We start from the raw sequence: 8906 nt of genomic DNA, 5'->3' as shown, positions 1-8906 counted from the left end.
ATATCAGAAAATTAAAAGCCATATTGACACAACCAAGGGTATATATTTCCACTTGAAAGAAAATTATGATTTAGAGTTCAGCCTATTTCCGGTTACCACTAACCCCCAACCCTTCACATTGACATCCTTTATCCAGGTGTATTCCCTTCTTCAAAGGCCACATGTATATGCATTGGACATAGGCAGTGACTCATAATTTTCTCTGTAATTCTAGACTTTATTTTCCAAATGGGAATTTTCAAGGGAGTAATTTGTGTGCAGTACGCCTTTGAAAAGTTCTAAAGGTTAAGTACAGTATCAAGGAATTTTAAAGCCAAGGGGCCTCTGAATTGTCCCAAAGTATCTATTCATCACCAGCCTATCATTTTACCCCGGGGTTCCACTTAATATATTGCATATAAAAAGTAATTTCTTTTCTAATTTTTCCCTCCTAGGACCTAGTCGAAAATCTACACAGTATTTTCAAAAATTACAGTTACTCTAGTGTCATCATTTTTCTATTTTTATTTGTGTTACTCATATACTAAAGAGATAATAGTTTCAAAATGGGAAACTCGAAAATACATCAGCTAAAATGTGTACACCTTTAGTCCAGTTGGAAGAGTTTCCAAGTACAGATATTTAAAATATATTTGTAAATATATTTATAATCCTAACTGCACTATTTAAAGAAAATGTTATCAAATAAAATAATATAACATTCTAGAAATGTAAAGTAAAAACTTTTATTTTAAATCTGGCCTCTTTGTGGAGTGTTCTCTATTCAGAATAACTTTTATTTTTATTCCCTAGATATTTATAGCTGCCCTGTCACTCAAAATCACACTTACAAGAAACAAAAATGTTTAAAGAATTTCTAGGTACTCATATCAATTTCTATGCCATTTACTAGTTGATTATCATAATATTTTATCAGAAAAAAATTCTTTGCTTTTTTCTGCTGCTTGGTTAGCTGTATGCATTGATCATAATGAACATTGTAAATTACATTTATTTGAAGTGTCCTCCTATTCCATTGCATGATAATCTAGCATCTCCAATATCATAGTCAAGTACTGTCATTCTGACAGTGAAACTGAACCACGACATTAACACAATTAACCACAAAATTAACATAATATGGTTTAAAGATCGAAAAAGATAAATCTAAAATTATAAAATGTATTTAGTAAAATATAATTAATGCCCCAGGACATGATATGTTTGGAAATTCCACTCCAACTACAAAAGGAAACAAAAGCAAAAAAAAAAATAATGGGATTATAACAAATTAAAAAGCTTATATATTGGGGCCAGAGAGGTGCCATAAGAGGGAAGGTATCTTCCTTGCCCGTACTAGTCTAGGATAGACCGCATTTCAATCCCCCAGAGTCCCATAGGTCCCCCAAGCCAGTAGCGATTTCTGAGCACATAGACAGGAGTAATTCCTGAGTGTCAAGCTTATATATTTTCACTAGAACAAAAAGACCTACTAAATGCAAACAGATGTTTCCATATATTACATCAAAGATATAGAAGGAATTTACAAAACTAAACAACAACCAAAAATGAAAAAAATTAAATGGGAAGAAATGCTAAATACTTCTCCAACAAAAATAAACAGATGGTCAACGGGAATATAAAAATGCTCATCACAACTGATTATCATGGGAATAGAAATTAAAACTTCCCACATGTAAGTATACCCTATATCAAAACCATCTGAAACAACAGTATTTTCAGTGGTAGAGAGAAAACCATGACTTTACCAAACTTTCCATGACTTGAAGTAGGAATGTATAAAGTTCTACTCTCTGCTTAAAACAATATGGAGATTTGTCTATGCAGTTATGTTGAATATGGATCTACCACATTAGCCATCAATCCTTCTTCTAAACTTATTTAAGAAATTGCACAAAAAACTAATTCGGAAAGATATATATTAGCCTAAGCTTGCTACACCAATATTTATTATATCCAAAATAAGGAAACAACCTATTTCTCAAGACAAAAAATGGTTAAAGAAAATGTGACAGAATGGAGCAACTCAGCTATAGAAAATGATGAAATCATGCCTTTTGTGACAACAGGGATTTGGAGAATTTACACAAAAAGAAATGACTCTAAAAAATTGAAGAAATTCCTAGCTGCTATCACTCAAAAGTCAGATATAGAGAAAAAAAAAAGAAAGGGTGACACATGGGAACCAACCCTTAAACTCTAAACCCAGAGCCAGACATACTAAAGGAGCTAACTGGATGTGAGTGGTGGAAAAGGCAATTTAGTGAGGAGATGCTGACAAGTTTGAAGATGAGTGTGTTATTCTAATATATTTTTATTTAGAGTTGAAACTGTAACCTTAGAACAAATGCAATCTTATGTCAGTATTACATTGATTACAATTAAAAACACAAAAATACAATTAAAAGTTACCATGACTAATATAGTAGAAGTCCCATCTTTTATGCTCAAACCATGATCATCTCCTCTGACAGTTCCTCTATCAGTGGTCCTCAAACTATGGCCCATGGGCCACATATTGTATTTGCATGTTTTGTTTCTTCATTGCAAAATAGGATATATGCAGTATGCATAAGAATTTATTCATAAGTTTTGTTTTTACTATAGTCAGACCCTCCAATGGTCTGAGAGACAGTGAACTGGCCCCCTGTTTAAAAAGTTTTAAAACCCATGCTAGTAAAACCTTATTTTATCTTATCACTCAAAGTAGGCCTGGTTCTATTAATATCAAAATAATTTTGAAATGTCTGAATATAAACATACCCCAAATTACTTAATCATAAATTTCAGGTAAAAAAAATATCTGACTCTTCTTGAAAGACACTAGCCATAATGTCCTGTGGTTTCCTTTATAAACAGAGTTAATAAAGTAGTCTTGAAGTGCTGAATAGGACTTAAAAGTGAAAAGGGGAGCCTCAGTCAATTATAGAACTGCTTGAGAAAAAGCAAGTTAGGCTTCAGTGTTTTAACAACCATATCTGTAGAGTTATTTCTTTTTAGCTTAGGTAATAGCATACCATAGTGTTTAAATGGTAATACTTAATGTACACAATTATTAACATTCATATTTTATGCTTTTAAATCCTTCACTACTGTAAAAAGAAAAGTAAGGAATTTCTGTTATTGGCCCAGAGAAAGAGGCAAGTGCACTGTGTTGATTTTCTTGCTTATGGGGAGTGATTAATTAATTAATTATTTGGTAGTGATTAGGACCAGAGATCATCGTAAAGAACTTTAAATTGAGTAATAGTAACTGTGTAGTCATTCTTTTTTTCCCCAAGAAATCTTAATTTCTTTATTGAAAAATATGGAACGCTTCATGAATTTGCGTGTCATCCTTGCGAAGGGGCCATGCTAATCTCTGTATCATTCCAATTTTAGTATATGTGCTGCCAAAGCGAGCAACTGTGTAGTCATTCTTAACCACATGTGATATGTGATGGACTATGTTAGTTTGCCATTGGCTGTTTCTTCGTATGGCCACTTCCCAAACAAAGGCTCATAGACCATTGCTCAAGAAGAAACAACAATTTTAGTTGCAGTTTCTTGCAAATAAAAATACTACATTCCTGCATAGATCTGACTGTTCTTGTTTTGTTATATGACAATATAACCATTTTCTCTTCTGAAAAATTTATGTATAAATTAAAAGAGGGAAAGCTCATTAGTAAATATTATTGAAAGTACTCATTTATACAAAACTTTCTACAGTGGTATAATGATAGAACAGATAAAACGAAGACATATTTAACCTTAATATTTGTACCTGTAGTGTGAGCTAAAATTAGAATCACTGCATTTTTAATTGCTTAAAAAATGAGAGGAAATACGACTTCAGAGTAAATGATGAATAAATTTCAAGCAATTGCACTCACATTACAAAGGTTCCTCTACAATGCTACTCTTAAAAAGTATAACCTAGGCTTAGTATACACTTCATATTAATTATTCATGAATAAAGGTACAATTTATAACTTATTTTTATTCAATACCTTCCTATTTTAATAGGAAAAAGATTAATTTAGTGAGGACAAGGAAAGGGGAAGAGAAAAGGAAAGCACTTGTTAATATCAAAATTTTGTATGGAAGAATCAACAAAACTGAATGCATGAGATCAAAACTGTAATAACTAAACTTAAAATGTGCTTGTCAGGTTGGAGAAATAGTAGAGCAGCTAAGGCCCTTGCTTTGCACTCAACAGACCCAGGTTCAAACCTAACTTTGCCTGGAGTAATCTCTGCACACCAGTCATGTGAGTGGTGGTGGGAAATTATATGTCTGAAATTCAATTTATCAATTCAATTGTGACATCTTAATTAAAAAATACACTGTAGAGGAATACACACCGGACATTTTCTACAAATATCTAATCACATAAACGCTGCATATCTGACATTCATAGATATTATTTGAACACTAAAGTAATAAATAGCATAAAATAAAATGTAAAAACTATATAATATTAATATAGTTGGCATCAGTTAAGCTCTATGGTTTTACTATAACCTAAAAAAGACCTAGGGTTCTCTACATCGTATAGCTAAATGGTCAATAAATAAGTTTTTACTCAATATAATCACTGAAATGATCTGTACAAGTTAAATAGTGTTACACAAGAGCCTCCTTTACCTTCAGAATACCTTCATACCTAAATAGAATCTGATTCAATGTGAAAAGAGTCAGGCTCACAATCTTCTCTTACAAGAAGAGCACAATTTTATTTCTATCATGTAGATATGAAACAAAAAGGGATTTCATTTTTAGGCAGCAACTTTAATCGTATAGCCAATGCTGAGGTGAAACATATTATAAACATATTCAAAAGTAATATTAGCCTCTCTTGATACATGTACATTGATGTTATTGCTGATTCACATTGCATTTCAAATTTTTAATAATGGTGGTTTCTTGGTACAAAACAAATATATTAGCTGTTTTTTCCTGTTTTATTTTTATACAATTCTTGAAGGCTATTTGGCTATTTTTCAGTAAATTTAATATTGTTTAAAATAGAATGTAATTGGTCTACAGAAATATCAACTATAGTCACATTTAGAAATGAAAACTCAAGTGTAACCTTCTCCCTCATGTGAATGTCAAGAATACTAAGGCATGAAGCTCATTTACTCACCTTGCCCATCAAAATATGAGCAGGATTAGTGGTTATGTCTTTTGTTGACGATTTGTAAAAAGAAATGGTCTCAGCTAGTATTTTATTACATTTTGTCATTCTTGCTTAGAACTAAACTAAAAAAACAAAACAAAACAAAACAAAACAAAACAAAAAACAGCAACAGTAAAGCTAGATTATATTCCCAATGTAGTTTTGTTTTGGAAAAATCAAAGTATGTTACTTCATTAATGTTTAACTCCAAAGGAGATTTTCAAAATACAGTTGGCAGGATTTTAAAAATGCTGGAGCTGCACTTTTTAAAGATTGTTCTTTTTTTTTAAAAAAAAAAAAAAAACCACATAAATACAGATGAAGTTTATAGCCATCTTTTCAATTTACTAACTACACAGAAAGGGGGTGTTTCAAAAGCCCAATAACTCTCATACTGCAGTTTTGGATAGATTTCTCCCAGGGTAAACAGAAATAATTAAGTTAATTATTGTTCAGATCCTCTAGCAGAAAAGCACGTGTTTATTTTAAGCAATAGATGTTGAAGAAGATGCTTGAAAATTCATGACTTTACCTGAACCACAATTTCATAGGGAAAGAGAAAAAAATTATTCCAGTATGAATTTTATAAGCCTGCAGCAGCCTTTCTTGCCCATGTAAATAGTTTCACTGCTGAAGAGCTGAGTCATTGATTTTTTCGACAATCCTTTCCCACTAAATAAAAGAAAACAATACTCCTTCCCCCTAGAAGGCAAAGCACTGGGACTGTTAATTAGATTGCCTGTTGGTGGCAGGCATTTGAGAATCTACCAGGCCAACCAGTCTACATTGTGGTTAAGGTATCAAATTAACCTCAGTGAACAGCTACCAATGGTCTTAGCATGCCAGCAACACTTCCAGCACATTTAGGACTTCAGAATAAGGAATTTGAAGGACTATTAAGCACTCCGTAAAATGCTCACAACAGATCAGCATAAAGCCACACAGTGCAGGTGTTCCTGTAATTGAAAAAACACTGTGTTCAATGGTCCCTCAAATCCAACCTCTTCTCGGGCACCCCTTTGGGTTTTACAAAGAAGGTCAGAGAACCTAAACGCTGCTGACTAATCTGAAAATTTTCCCCTGCACATTTTGTGTAAAGTCAAAAGATGCTTATTATATTTCCCCAACAAATTTTGCCTAAAAAAACTTTTTGATTGGAAAGGTAATCTTCTGTATCTTCTGTTACAAATGTCTTTGAGGTCAAGCATTACATAATGAATATTCTTTTTATTTTAAATAATATATTTATTTAATTACTATGATTACAAACATGTTTGCAGTTGGGTTTCAGTTATGGAAAAGAACATTCCCCTTCACCAGGGCAACCTTCTCATCACCAATAACCCCCATCTCCAACCTTTCCACCCCCTGCCTGTATGAATATTCTTATTTTAAATAATAATTGACATTTTTTTGGATTTTCATATAGAGGTAATTTAACAGAATGGAACATGATAACCAAGAATAAACTTAGATTATAAATTAGTATTTATGCTTAAGATAATACTTGGCACTGATAATAAAATAGCAGTGTGAATGTTAAAATATATATACTTTGTGGGATAAAGTTACGAGTCTTATAACTCAAATGTAATAAAAATTTAAAGGATAAATTAAAATTTTGAATGAGAATGTTCATATTATACTTAGAAATGTGTGTATGGGGAGAGAGAGAGAGTAAGAGATAGGAAGATTTGTTCAGGAGAACATAAGTTTCTAAGAATGAAAAAAAATGTCCATGATATACGTTCAGTAACAATTGGGCTTCATTATCAATTTAAGTCATGTATAGCTTTTTTTATGTGGAAAAGTATTTATCAGTTAAATACATGAGGAAATACTATTAATTTATAGTAACTAAAATAAATTGTTTTGTCAATAAAGATTAGCTAAATTAGTTTTATTAAATATAGTTTTGCTCAAGGATTTGATAACCAGGTTTATTTGAATTTCATTATAACATTAATATGTATAATATTGATGCACAAAAGTGTTCAATAAAATAATACAGAGAAGACTTCAAACTTATGATTGATATAATTTTATATCAATTTATATTATATATAATATGCTCTATTATCTAAGAGAGATTTATCAATCATTATTAACTTGCATATGGCCAGTGATGAACATCTTTAGTTATTAAAATGTAGTCTTACCTAATCTTTAGTTATTAAATGCAAAACATAAAGAAGATCAACATAAACATAAGAAATATAAATGATAGTAAATGTAAATTAAATTATTGATATTTTATCAGATTTAAGACCTTGAAAATAAATAAATACTGATGATATAACTGAAGGTTAAAATAGGATCCTTACTGGGGGTGCAAGAGTTGGGCCTCACACTGCAGTACTGAAAGAGTCATAGGTGGTGCAAAGGATTTTAACTGGGAGTCAACTGCATTCAAGACAAGTAATTTAACTCCTGCACTGTATCACTAGCTCATAGAAAGGTTATTTAAATATATATTTTTTAAACTTGAAAACTATATTGTATACATATATTACATAGAGTTTACAAAGTATGCTAAAATAGCATATAAATTGGTTCGGTTTGGTGAGATATAGAAATAAAATTATGTGTCAAAATATCTTACCTAGAATTGTTACTATATCTTTTAGCTATTTTTGAGGTTATGTATGCATTTGATAATATACATGTTTGTACACATATATAATAGAAAATAGTTAAGAGATAACAACATATCAATAGTAAAGAGCTAAATAAACTAGTAGAATATAGATAATAGATAACAAAATTGGATACTTGAAATGCAACTAAAAATACTAATGATTTATCTTGAAAGAAGCCAAAATGTAGTAATAGAGACAAAAGTATGGAGAAGAAACAATATAAACAAATGCAAGAAAGGAAACTTTAGCCAATACATATCAAGTGCTGGGTTAATTTGAATACATTAATTAAAATGTATTCTCATATTAGCAAAATATAAAATGAGGTAATTAAAATACACTTAAATTAATTATATAATACTTAAAGAAGTACATTTAAAATATAAAATGATAGAGCATACATGAACAGCAAAAACAGACTAATAAATAATTTTACATATTCTTATGTAGCTATCTACTATTCAAATAAGAGATTGACATTGTGACCAAAAATAAATAATTCCATGAGCATAAACTTATAATGAAAAAAGCCATAAAAATTTAAACATGTGAAATAATAGTGCTTTAAAATATATCTGTGGCAAAAATAGACACAATAAATGAGTAACTTTTAACACCTCTAGTTTATTTTTATTAAAATAGAAATATTTGTTAAGAGAATACATATAAAATAAAATAAAATACCTTTTAAAAAGAAATTACAAAGAAAAACATCATAAAATATTATCTGAAGGCATTAATAAAATCAATTAACACTTTGAAAGACAGTTCAAGTTAAAAGAAACAAAATAATTTACTAGTGTGAGAAATGAAAGGAGGACATCATATATCATACAAACACTAAGAACTTTCTGTCAATAAATCAGAAAACTAGATGAAATGTAAAAGTTGCTTTCAAAACACAAATAACTGAAACTGAAATATCAAGACATAGAAAAGTGTTTGTATATTAATAATTAAAAACATTCTCACAAATAGCTATGACTAGTTCAACTGGTAAACTCTATAAAATATTTTGTGAAGAAATAAAATTTTTACCTATTATTTTAGAAAATAATGAAGCTAGAAAAAAGTCCATAAATTAAATAATAAAGTTGCTACAT

The 8906-nt window shown here is 30.2% G+C and overlaps 1 non-coding gene across 1 annotated transcript; it reads right to left on the bottom strand.

Moving 5' to 3' along the window:
- Positions 1-3301: 3301 nt before the first annotated feature.
- Positions 3302-3405, bottom strand: LOC126007419 (U6 spliceosomal RNA). The gene has a single exon (XR_007494994.1). It is a non-coding gene; the product is annotated as a U6 spliceosomal RNA (small nuclear RNA).
- Between the last annotated feature and the right edge of the window lie 5501 nt (positions 3406-8906).

The sequence above is a fragment of the Suncus etruscus genome, chromosome 4 (genome assembly GCF_024139225.1).
Source record: "Suncus etruscus isolate mSunEtr1 chromosome 4, mSunEtr1.pri.cur, whole genome shotgun sequence".
Lineage (NCBI taxonomy): Eukaryota > Metazoa > Chordata > Mammalia > Eulipotyphla > Soricidae > Suncus > Suncus etruscus.
This window is presented reverse-complemented; position numbering and strand designations above follow the sequence as displayed.